Below are 12,492 nucleotides of genomic sequence, written 5' to 3'. Positions count from 1 at the left end.
CCTCAGGTGATCCGCCCGCCTTGATCTCCCAAAATGCTGGGATCACAGGCGTGAGCCACCGCACCCGGCCTTGAACAGATCTTAAGAAAATAATAATATGAGTTGCCTCTAGGAAGATGAACTGAATTGACAGGAAGACAAACGTAGATGTTTCCAAGGGCATTCACTATATACTTTCTTTTTCTTATCAGGTGACTTGATACATACTCCTTAGTGGATTCTGACTTCCATGGCCGCCATCCTCCTTATATACTTTTTTGTCTTTTAAATTTTGTATTATTTATTTAAAATACAAAATTTGTGGTCAGGCGCGGTGGCTCACGCCTGTAATCCCAGCACTTTGGGAGGGTGCGGCAGGCAATCACGAGGTCAGGAGTTTGAGACCAGCCTGGCCAACATGGTGAAACCCCATCTTACTAAAAATACAAAAATTAGTCGGGCATGGTGGCGTACGCCAGTAATCCCAGCTACTCAGGAGGGTGAGGCAGGAGAATTGCTTGAGTCTGGGAGGCGGAGCATGCAGTGAGCCCAGATCGTGCCACTGTACTCCAGCATGGCTGACAGAGCGAGACTCTGTCTGAAAAAAAAAATTAATAGGCTGAGCGTGGTAGTTTACACCTGTAATCCCAGCACTTTGGGAGGCCAAAGCGGGCAGATCACTACGTAAGGGGTTCAAGACTAGCCTGGCCAACATGGTGAAACCCCGTCTCTACTAAAAAATACAAAAATTAGCTGGGCGTGGTGGCGTGCGCCTGTAATCTCAGCTACTCGAAAGGCTGAGGCAGCAGAATCGCTTGAACCCAGGAGGCAGAGGCTGCAATGAGATGCGATTGTGCCACTGCACTCCAGCCTGGGCGACACAGCGAGACTCAGTCTCAAAAATAATAATAATAATAACAATAATAAATTTAAAAAATGAAAAAAATAAAATTTGCTAAAAACAGTTCTGTCTTTTTTTTTTTTTTTGAGACAGAGTCTCGCTCTGTCACCCAAGCTGGAGTGCAGTGGCCGGATCTCAGCTCACTGCAAGCTCCGCCTCCCGGGTTTACGCCATTCTCCTGCCTCAGCCTCCCGAGTAGCTGGGACTACAGACGCCCACCACCTCGCCTGGCTAGTTTTTTGTATTTTTCAGTAGAGACGGGGTTTCACCGTGTTAGCCAGGATGGTCTCGATCTCCTGACCTCGTGATCCGCCCGTCTCGGCCTCCCAAAGTGCTGGGATTACAGGCTTGAGCCACCGCGCCCAGCCTGTCCTTATTTCTAAGACAGGGAAAGAAACAGTTTAAATGTCTCACACCTGGATCTTAAATGATAAACATCCTCCCTACTGGCTGATCACTGGGAGGGCAGAAATGGAAGATGGAAAACTCACTTATCCACAAATCTCAGACATTGCATCCCATACTAGCATACTACCTCAGAAGAAAATTCCAAAGGCTGGGTACAGTGGCTCACGCCTGTAATCCCAGCACTTTGGGGGGCTGAGGTGGGCGGATCACGAGGTCAAGAGTTCGAGACCATTCTGGCCAACATGGTGAAACCCCATCTCCACTAAAAATACAAAAAAAAAATTTAGCCAGGCATGGTGGCGGGCGCCTGTTGTCCCAGCTACTCGGGAGGCTGAGGCAGGAGAATCCCATGAACCCAGGAGGCGGAGATTGCAGTGAGCTGGGATGGTGCCACTGCACTCCAGCCTGGGCAACAGCATGAGACTCCATCTCAAAAAAAAAAAAAGAAAGAAAATTCTTTTTTTTTTTTTTTAACCAACTATCCCAATCTGAATACATATGGAGAATGTTTTCACAGAGGGATTATTGGAAGGAAAAAAAAAAAAGGATTATTCGATTCAGCATTTCCAGAAGCATAGAAAGTAGGTCAGTGAATTTGTACTTTAGAAATATCATAATTACTTGCTAAAAACAAATTATTTCCACTGAGGGGCCTCAAAATCCAAATGGCACTAAATTTGAACCCATGAAACTTAAACTAAAATTTTTTTGAAAATCAATTATAATGGCTGAGCCCGGTGGCTCACACCTATAATCCCAGCACTCTGGGAGGCCGAGGAGGCCGGCGAATTGCTTGAGTCCAGAAGTTCAAGACCAGGCTGGGGAACATGGCAAAACCCCATCTCTACAAAAAATAAAAATTAGTGAGGCATGGTGGCGTGCGCCTGTAGTCCCAGCTACACAGGAGGCTGAAGTGGGAAGAACACCTGAGCCTGAGTCTGGGGAGGTCGAGGCTACAGATCGTACCGCTGCACTCCAGCCTGGGCAACAGAGAGAGATCCTGTCTCAAAATAAAAATGGAATGATCTTCACAATCCATCCCAAAACATATTGGAGATAACCCTACCTTAGCTAACTATTCCCTAGCTAACTATTCCCTGAAAAACAAGAGCGTATTTACTAAGTAGAACACATTATTGGACAGCTATTCCAAATTGCTCTAACTTTGCCAAGCCTAAATGGCAAGAAGAAACCAATTCCTGGCTCTCCTATTTGATAACTTACATACTTCTGCAGGCTCTTAAGCCAAACTAAGCCAACATCTTAAGAGAGTTAAGACTGAGGCCGGGCGCGGTGGCTCAAGCCTGTAATCCCAGCACTTTGGGAGGCCGAGACGGGCGGATCACGAGGTCAGGAGATCGAGACCATCCTGGCTAACACGGTGAAACCCCGTCTCTACTAAAAAATACAAAAAACTAGCCGGGCGAGGTGGCGGGCGCCTGTAGTCCCAGCTACTCAGGAGGCTGAGACAGGAGAATGGCCCGAACCCGGGAGGCGGAGCTTGCAGTGAGCTGAGATCCGGCCACTGCACTCCAGCCTGGGCGACAGAGCGAGACTCCGTCTCAAAAAAAAAAAAAAAGAGAGTTAAGACTGACATAGTACATTAGCAAACACATCACCTTCTTTTCCTATTAACATTGTTGTTCCCCATAAAGGTCTATTCAGCACTTTTTTTAGTAGCCCTCCATAAATAATATGAAGAAATGCTCATAAATTTAGCCTGTAGTTCCTCAGGCTCAATGGCTTGAAAATGAGACAAGAGCCGGGCGCGGTGGCTCAAGCCTGTAATCCCAGCACTTTGGGAGGCCGAGACGGGCGGATCACGAGGTCAGGAGATCGAGACCATCCTGGCTAACATGGTGAAACCCCGTCTCTACTGAAAAATACAAAAAACTAGCCGGGCGAGGTGGCGGGCGCCTGTAGTCCCAGCTACTTGGGAGGCTGAGGCAGGAGAATGGCGTAAACCCGGGAGGCGGAGCTTGCAGTGAGCTGAGATCCGGCCACTGCACTCAAGCCCGGGCTACAGAGCAAGACTCCGTCTCAAAAAAAAAAAAAAAGAAAAAAAAAAAAGAAAATGAGACAAGAAAAAAAATAGTTGGAAATACTGTCTTCTCTTCCACCATGCCCACGAAGCTAGGCAAAGGCAATGATTCCGCATTTAATCACTAGATGAATAAGAAACAGGCTTGAATTTAGAAGAAAGATAAAGGACTGCAAGAACATTCAGTAAAGAGTACTGCCTCTATTTCTTTGCAGAGCAGCTCTCAGGATCTGCCAATGAACCTCATTTTGACATGGAACGCCCCATCCACTCTAATCCAGGGCATATCCCTCAAGACACAGTCAGTCAACCGGAACTCTGCCAACTTTTGCTTGGGAGTTGTGTGAAGAACAGTAGCAACAAGAGCCTACTTTGAGAAGGAGATCAACAATCACACTCAAGAAGAAAAGAAGTTATTTGGCAAAGGGATGCATGTTGCCAAAATGTTAGTCACAGCTTTAAGGGCCCAGTTTGTGTCTCTACAACTATTCTTTGCTTTGACACAGTCCATTCTCTGACCCAGGAAACAGCTCAGCTTCTGTCACCCTCCCCATCTGAAGCAGTGAAGAATCCTTTCAATTTGGCAGTATCAAACTGTGACACAGACAAGATGTCTACCAGAGACTGAAAGGGGAGAAAAAATATGTAATTTGTCATTTTCCACACAGGACTGGCTCAAGCAGAGCAATGGAAAACTGTGACAGGATAGGAAAAATGGGAACTCATGACGTTACTGTAATCCCAGTTACTCGGGAGGCTGAGGCAGGAGGACTGCTTGAACCCAGGAGGCAGAGGTTGCGGTGAGTCGAGATTGTGCCACTGCACTCCAGCCTGGGCAACAAGAGAAAAAGTGTCTCAAAAAAAAAAAAAAAAAACCAAAAAGGTACACTGTAGGTTGAAATAGCATAATATTAAGCAGGTTTTTACCCTGAAGCTGCCTAAACCAAGAGCCATGAATTCTGCTGTTATTTCAGAGCAGGAAAACAGACTAAAGCATACCAGGTCACTCTCCCAATCAGAGAGCCCAAGTAAAGAAAAGAACATTTAATAATTTTCTTTTTTTTTTTTTTTTTTTTTTTTTTTGAGACGGAGTCTCGCTGTGTCTCCCAGGCTGGAGTGCAGTGGTGTGAACTCGGCTCACTGCAAGCTCTGCCTCCCGGGTTCACGCCATTCTCCCGCCTCAGCCTCCCAAGTAGCTGAGACTACAGGCGCCCGCCACCACGCCCGGCTAGTTTTTTTTGTATTTTTAGTAGAGACGGGGTTTCACCATGTTAGCCAGGATAGTCTCGATCTCCTGACCTCGTGATCCACCCGCCTCGGCCTCCCAAAGTGCTGGGATTACAGGCTTGAGCCACCGCGCCCGGCCCAATAATTTTCTCTTCAACAGAACAAGACTTCTGTCTCTGGCCTTTTTTTTTTTTTTTTTTTCTAAAAACACCTAGTGAGTCTAGAGTCTCTTCCCTTCGTAAAAGCCATCAGTAAAATCTGAAAACTCCAATGTTCACACCTCCCCTGCATTTCACCTTGGTGCTATCACATAACTTATCAGTACCAGGTAGGGTAAACACTACTCTAGTATCAAGTGTAAGGTGGAATTAGTAAATGACCAGCCTGGCCAACGTGGCAAAACCCCGTCTCTACTAAAAATACAAAAATTAGCCAGGCCCAGTGGTGCATGCCTGTAATCCCACCTACTTGGGAGGCTGAGCCAGGAGAATTGCTTGAACCCAGGAGACGAAGGCTGCAGTGAGCCAAGATTGCGCCACTGCACTCCAGCCTGGGCAATATAGTGAGACTCTGTCTCAAAATAAATAAATAAAAACACTGCATTCTACTAGTCTCCATCAATTGACTTCATTCATCTCCACCTTCCCCAACTCTTAACTTCCCTATCTTCATCTTGATGGCAACCAACACAATGTAACACAATATGAAATTTTTACTTTTAAAAGTTGACACTAGTAAGAATTTAAAAACTGAACATGCAGCCAGGTGTGGTGGCTCATGCCTGTAATCCCAATGCTTTGGGAGGCCGAGGCGGGTGGATCACCTGAAGTCAGGAGTTCAAGACCAGCCTGACCAAGGTAGTAAAACCCCATCTCTACTAAAATACAAAAAATTAGCCAGGCATGGTGGTGCATGCCTACAGTCCCAGTTACTTGGGGGACTGAGGCAGGGGAATCACTTGAATCCGGGAGGCGGAGGTTGCAGTGAGCCAAGATTGTGCCATTCCACTCCAGCCTGGGCAACAGGACTGAAACTCTGTCTCAAAAAAAAAAAAAAAAAAAAAAAAACACACTGAACATGCATCAAATCAAAACCAGTTCTTCCCTGGCTGGCATGCAGACACACACACATGCAGACACACACACATGCAGACACACACACACACACACACACACACACACACACACAGCAGCAGCAAGGCTGAGAGGAAGAAACTCATGTTTCCTTTTTTTGTCTTTGTTGTTGTTGTTGAGGTGGAGTTTTGTTCTTGTTGCCCAGGCTGGAGTGCGGTGGCACGATCTCAGCTCACTGTAAACTCCACCTCCCCAGGTTCAAGCAATTCCCTGCCTCAGCTTCCCAGGTAGCTGAGATTACAGGGGCCCACCACCATGCTCAGCTAATTTTTGTATTTTAGTACAGACCGGGTTTCACCATGTTGGTCAGGCTGGTCTCGAACTCCTGACCTCAGGAGATCCACCGCCTTGGCCTCCCAAAGTGCTGGGATTATCGGCATGAGCCAGCATGCCCGGTCTTGTTTTTCTTTAAGAGACAGGTCGGCCAGGTACGGTGGCACACACCTGTTATCCCAGTACTTTGGGAGGCTGAGGTGGGCGGATCACAAAGTCAGGAGCTCAAGACAGCCTGGCCAATATGGTGAAACCCTGTCTCTACTAAAAATATAAAAATTAGCTGGGCGTTGTGGCACATGCCTGTAATCCCAGATACTCAGGTGGTTGAGGCAGAAGATTCGCTTGAACCTGGGAGGCGGAGGTTGCAGTGAGCTGAAATCACGCCACTGCACTCCAGCCTGGGCAAGAGAGCGAGACTCTATCTTAAAAACAAAAAAAGAGAGAGAGGGAGACGGGGTCTTGCTATGTTGCCCAGAGTGGTCTTGAACTCTTAGGCTCAAACAATCCTCCTGCCTCAGCCTCCCAAGCAGCTGGGATTACAGACAGGTGTACCATTGTGTGTCTTCTAAATATCAATATCACAGTCTCGTTTTCAGACATCACTTCTATGCAACCACTTTAAAGATCCCATGTGTTAACACAAACTTTTAGAGGCAGGGACAGATGAGACCTATATTTCAAAAGGGAAAAAAATGAGAGTTTAATAATTTGCCTTGAAGTTATTTACTAAATCCATAGGTAGGCTAAAACTGTCCTTACTCCCTGAAGTTCTCTTCTGATTTGTAAAAGGAGAACAGAATAGCCAAAAACATTCAGTAAGACAGTCAAAAACCAAAACCGTAAGGCAAAAATAACAGCATGAAAAAGGATGGGGACCCTGGGAGAGCCCAAAGCAATAACAAATTATTCAAGTCCTTTAAAAAATATGAATTCTGGGCTGGGCGCGGTGGCTCAAGCCTGTAATCCCAGCACTTTGGGAGGCCGAGACGGGCGGATCACAAGGTCAGGAGATCGAGACCATCCTGGCTAACACGGTGAAACCCCGTCTCTACTAAAAAATACAAAAACCGGCCGGGCGCGGTGGCTCAAGCCTGTAATCCCAGCACTTTGGGAGGCCGAGACGGGCGGATCACGAGGTTAGGAGATCGAGACCATCCTGGCTAACACGGTGAAACCCCGTCTCTACTAAAAAATACAAAAAACTAGCCGGGCGAGGTGGCGGGCGCCTGTAGTCCCAGCTACTTGGGAGGCTGAGGCAGGAGAATGGCGGGAACCCGGGAGGCGGAGCTTGCAGTGAGCTGAGATCCGGCCACTGCACTCCAGCCTGGGCAACAGAGCGAGACTCCGTCTCAAAAAAAAAAAAAAAAAAAAAAAATACAAAAACCTAGCCGGGCGAGGTGGCAGGCGTCTGTAGTCCCAGCTACTCGGAGGCTGAGGCAGGAGAATGGCGTGAACCCGGGAGGTGGAGCTTGCAGTGAGCTGAGATCCGGCCACTGCACTCCAGTCTGGGCGACAAAGCGAGACTCTGTCTCAACAACAACAAAAAAAATATATGAATTCTGGCTGAGCGTGGTGGCTCATGCCTGTAATCCCAGCACTTTGGGAGGCCGAGGTGGGCGGATCACGAGGTCAGGAGATAGAGACCAGCCTGGCTAACACGGTGAAACCGCGTCCCTACCAAAAATACAAAAAGAAAAATTAGCTGGGTGTGGTGGTAGGGGCCTGTAGTCCCAGCTACTCAGGAGGCTGAGGTAGAAGAATGGCTGTGAACCCGGGAGGCAGAGCTTGTAGTGAGCTGAGATCGCACCACTGCACTCCAGCCTGAGCAACTGAGCAAGACTCTGTCTCAAAAAAAAAAAAAAACAAAAACGAATTCTGGGCCAGGCACAGTGGCTCATACCTGTAATCCCAGCACTTTGGGAGGCCAAGGCAGGAGGATCACTTGAGCCCAGGAATTCTAGACCAGTCTGGACAACAGAGCAAGACTCTGTCTCCAACAACAACAATAAAACACACACACACACACACACACATATATACACACACACACACACACACACATATGTTAGGCAGGAGTAGTGGCCACACCTGTGGTCCCAGCTATTGGAGAGACTGAGGTGGGAGGATCACTTTGAGCCCGGGAGGTCAAGGTTTCAAGAAGCCATGATCATGCCACTGCACTCCAGCCTGGACGACAGAGTGAGACCACGTCTCTTAAAAGAAAAAAAAAAAAAAAAATTCCATCACACACCAGTTCCTTGCCCCAATGTTATCTTTAAGAACTTTCCTTCCTGATCAAAAACTCGACCATACACACTCATGCTGAACACTTTAAGATTTCCATCTTGGCCGGGCGCAGAGGCTCACACCTGTAATGCCAGCACTCTGGGAGGCCAAGGTGGGAAGATCGCTTGAGCCCAGGAGTTCAAGACGACCAGTCTGAGCAACATAGCCAGACCCCACCTTTAAAAAAAAAAAAATTCCATCTTCCCTCACTTCACACCACTTCAACATGAACCCTCAACTCCAGACGTTCCAATGCGTTTCTCAACATTCTCAATCCGACCTTTAACTCGATTCTGATTCCTTTTCAACGAATGTTCTCAAGATTCCCTCTGGTGTAAGCAGTTTCCCGAGCCATCTTCCCAAACGCTAGCTTCCACTTAACTCAATCCCCAAAATGTCACACTTGACTCCTCACTCACAGCATCCTGCTAATCAGCTGTTCCCAACAGGTCTTCCGTTCCCGTCTCCCTCTTTGCGCACGATTACCTCGTTCCTCACACTGAGCTGCCGCCTTACCTCACCCAATCCTTCAGGAGCCCTTATTACCTGTCTCTCAAAAACCTTCCTCCCCATTTTCCCAGTCCGCGCTAGCCCCATACCAATACCCGACCACTCCTCCCCAGATTCCCCACGCCCTCTCTCCTCCAGGTTCTTCCGATTCAGTCCCCAGGCCCCCCGCCCCTCAGGCCCCGCCCCCAAGACCCCTCTCTCCCTCCGGCCCCTCCTCTAATGCCCCCTCTCTTCTCAAGCCCCGCCCCCAGTCCCCCTCCCCCCGGCTTTCCTCCCACTCAGGTCCGCAGGTCATTTCAGCGACTGACCCAGCCGCCCCGGCCTCTTTCCGACCTGGCCACAGCTGCTCTGGGAGCGAATCCTCCGCCGCCTACGCTCCGGCTTCGTCCTGCCCTGCTCGCCCCCCGGCAAGCTCTCTTTCTCGCCGCCGCCGCCGCCCCTTTTGCCAACCCGGAAATGGATCTGCTCCCACCGTCCCCAGCGTCCGCGAACAAAATGGAGGCGGGGGAAAAAGGAGGAGGGAGCAGGGAGCGAAGAGACGCGGGACGCATGCGCCCCTGGGAAGCCCGCCCCCTGCCTGCCCACGTAAAGGCGGAAGCGGTTGAGTGGCCGCCATCTTGGGAAGGTCACAAGAATGCCGCTTACCAGTTAAAACCTGGGTTTGCAACTTTAGCTGCAATTGGAATCACCTGGCAGATTTAAATAACTATGATGCCTGGTTCCCACTCCTGGAAATTCTAATTTAATTCTGGGGTGCAGCCTAGGCATCAGGAAATTGTGGCAGGTGATTGTAACGTGTTGCCAAGGTGGAGAACACTGAGCTAAACAGTCATTGTTGAATATACTCCTTTCGTCTTTAATCCGCCCCACACACACACACTTTCCCCGCTAAATATCCTTCCTTAATCTCGAATTAACGAAGAACCCGCCTCAGCCAACCTTGCAAAGGCCAAGTAGTCATGCTCCAGTTGTCATAGCAACAGAGGCAGGCCTCTGCTCACAAGTCATCATTTACGTCATCTTACCCACCTGACCCGAACACCAGTCTCTTCTTTCTCGGGCTGGGGTTTCCTCCAGCTTCCAGGGCTGTAGGATGGTGCTGTGGACTCCTCCAGCTGCTTGGGCCAGAGAGAGAAATCTTGTGCCCTCCTTGATGGAGCTGCTGTTAACCCCTGACAGCTGACTAAAGATCTCTCCCTAGTCCACCCAGAAAAGCGCTTTCCATTATGGCTTCAAAATACTGTTTGGTTTAATTCCATTCCTAGCACAGAATCCGAAGTAAGGGGACAAGTTTGAGACTTAGTCCACATTACTTACAAGCTGTGTGCCATAGGGCCTCAGCTACCCTATCTGTAAAATGGGTCTAATAGTGCCTGTCCCATCTGTCTCATAGAGTTGTTGGAAGGCCGAAATCAGGTAATGAATGGGGAAACGTGATAGAGCATAAATTGTTACTATTTTTGTTTTCCTTCTATTCTGCCATGAGTAGTACTAAGCACCACCCACTAGTCAAGTAAATGTCACATTGAGTACCTGCTAAACACCAGGAGATGGCTACAGAGGTGACTAAGAGCCTTTGCCCTCAGGGAACTCTCTACGTTGGTGGGCAGACTGGCATAAACAGCTAGCTGAGATACAAGTCAGCATGTGATTAGTGCTGTGGACTTCAGACAAGGGAGCAATTAATTCCTGCTAAAGAATGGAAGGAGGTTTCGTAAATAGTTTGGACCTGGGCCTTGAAGGATGAATGGAATTTTATTATTAATCAGAGAAGGCAGGGAACATTGCAGGCATAGGGATCAGGGACACAAGGTAAAGATTTTCAGCTGTCCACATCCTGCATGGCCATAGGTGGAGCAATGGAGCCAGGGAGATGATGCATCTAAACACTTTACCAGAGCCTCCCAGCTCTTCAACCTAGTCCCCTGCCTGTCCCCTCCTCACTCACTGCAGTGTACCCCATTCGGCAGTTCCCACCTCAGGGACTTTGTACAAGCTATCCTCTGCCTCTTCCTCATTTTTCAAGCCTTACTGCAAATGCTTCTTCCTCAGGGCATTCACTGCCCACTGTAAACCCTCATGCTCTATAACACTTACACTGTATGATAAGGGCAGCCACTGGGATAAATATAGGGACATCTCACCCAGACTTGGGGAGATAGTGATATAGGCTTCAGGAAAAAAGTAACTAACTGGCCCAAGTGCAGTGGCTCATGCCTGTAATCCCAGCACTTTAGGAGGCTGAGCGGGGCGGGGGCGGGGATCACTTGAGCCCAGAAGTTCAAGACCAGCCTGGGAAACATGGTGAAACCTTGTTACTACAAAAATTACCCGGATATGGCTGGGCGTGGTGGCTCATGCCTGTAATCCCAGGACTTTGGGAGGCCAAGGCGGGCAGATCATGTGAGGTCGGGAGTTCGAGACTAGCCTGACCAACATGGTGAAACCCCGTCTCTACTAAAAATACAAAATTAGCCAGGTGTGTTGGTGCATGCCTGTAATCCCAGGTACTTAGGAGGCTGAGGCAGGAGAATCACTTGAACCCAGGAGGTGGAGGTTGCGGAGCCAAGATCATGCCATTGCAGTCCAGCCCGAGCAACAAGAGTGAGACTCTGTCTCAAAAAAAAAAAAAAAAAAAAAATTAGCTGGGCCCGGTGGCGTGACCCTGTAGTTCCAGTTACTTGGGAGGCTGCTGTGGCAGGATCACTTAAGCCTGGGAGATGAAGGCTGGGCTGAGCCATGATTGTGCCAATACAGTCCAGGCTGAGCAATAGAGTGAAACCCTGTCTCAAGAAAGAAAACAAAAAGTAACTAAGTGAGGCCATACCCAAATTCTAAGTGAGACTTGAGGGACAGGTAGGAATTGACCAGGGAAGAAGTGAGGGAAAAGCATTGTAGGGAGAAGTTGTGCAAAGCAAGAAGAATCATGGCACATTCCAATAACGCACATTTTTTTTTTTTAAGAGACAGGGTCTTTTAGAGACAGGCTGCAGTGCAGTGGCACAGTAATGGCTCACTACAGTCTTTTTCTTTTTTCCTTTTTTTGAGAATGAGTCTCACTCTGTTGCTCAGGCTGGAGTGCAGTGGTGCGATCTCAGCTCATTGCAACCTCCAGCTCCTGGGTTCACGCCATTCTCCTGCCTCAGCCTCCCGAGTAGCTGGGACTACAGGCACTTGCCACCACGCCTGTCTAATTTTTGGTTTTCGTTGTTGTTGTTGTTGTTGTTGTTGTTGTTGTTGTTGTTGTTGTTTTGAGACAGAGTTTCACTCTTATTGCCCAGGCTGGAGTGCAATGGCGCAATCTCAGCTCACCTCCCAGGTTCAAGCAATTCTCCTGCCTCAGCCTCCCAAGTGGCTGGGATTACAGGTGCTTGCCAACATGCCCAGCTAATTTTTTGTATTTTTAGTAGAGATGGGGTTTCACCATGTTGGCCAGGCTGGTCTCAAACTCCAGACCTCAGGTGATCCACCTGCCTCGGCCTTCCAAAGTGCTGGGATTACAGGCGTGAGCCACTGCGCCCAGCCCTAATTTTTGTATTCTTAATAGAGATGGGGTTTCACCAACTTGGCCAGGCTGGTCTCAAACTCCTCATCTCAGATGATCCACCCACCTTGGCCTCCCAAAGTGCTGGAATTATAGGCATGAGCCACTGCGCCCGGCCTGTAGTCTTGAACTTCTGGGCTTAAGTAATCCTTCTGCCTCAGCCTGCTATTTAGGACTGCAGGCGCTG

The 12,492-nt window shown here is 48.6% G+C and overlaps 1 protein-coding gene and 1 long non-coding RNA gene across 5 annotated transcripts in view; one reads left to right on the top strand and one right to left on the bottom strand.

The window, feature by feature from the left end:
* WIPF2 (WAS/WASL interacting protein family member 2) overlaps window positions 1-9,258 on the bottom strand; it is a 70,446-nt gene extending 61,188 nt beyond the window's left edge. Inside the window, exons 1-2 of one of the 4 annotated variants that reach the window (XM_077971589.1) lie at window positions 9,070-9,258; window positions 8,054-8,178 (exon numbers count right to left, since the gene is read on the bottom strand). The gene's annotated coding sequence lies outside the window, so the exon portion shown is untranslated. The remainder of the gene's footprint in view (window positions 1-8,053; window positions 8,179-9,069) is intronic. The other 3 variants (XM_077971587.1, XM_077971588.1, XM_015119578.3) reach the window with 3 other exon arrangements.
* Window positions 4,739-7,570, top strand: LOC144335687 (uncharacterized). Its single transcript, XR_013406746.1, has 3 exons — window positions 4,739-5,391; window positions 6,025-7,035; window positions 7,354-7,570. It is a non-coding gene; the product is annotated as an uncharacterized LOC144335687 (long non-coding RNA).
* Window positions 9,259-12,492: the final 3,234 nt, after the last annotated feature.

The sequence above is a fragment of the Macaca mulatta genome, chromosome 16, assembly GCF_049350105.2.
Source record: "Macaca mulatta isolate MMU2019108-1 chromosome 16, T2T-MMU8v2.0, whole genome shotgun sequence".
Classification (NCBI taxonomy): Eukaryota; Metazoa; Chordata; class Mammalia; order Primates; family Cercopithecidae; genus Macaca; species Macaca mulatta.
The sequence above is the reverse complement of the archived record's forward strand: the minus strand, read 5'-3'. Positions and strand labels throughout refer to the sequence as shown.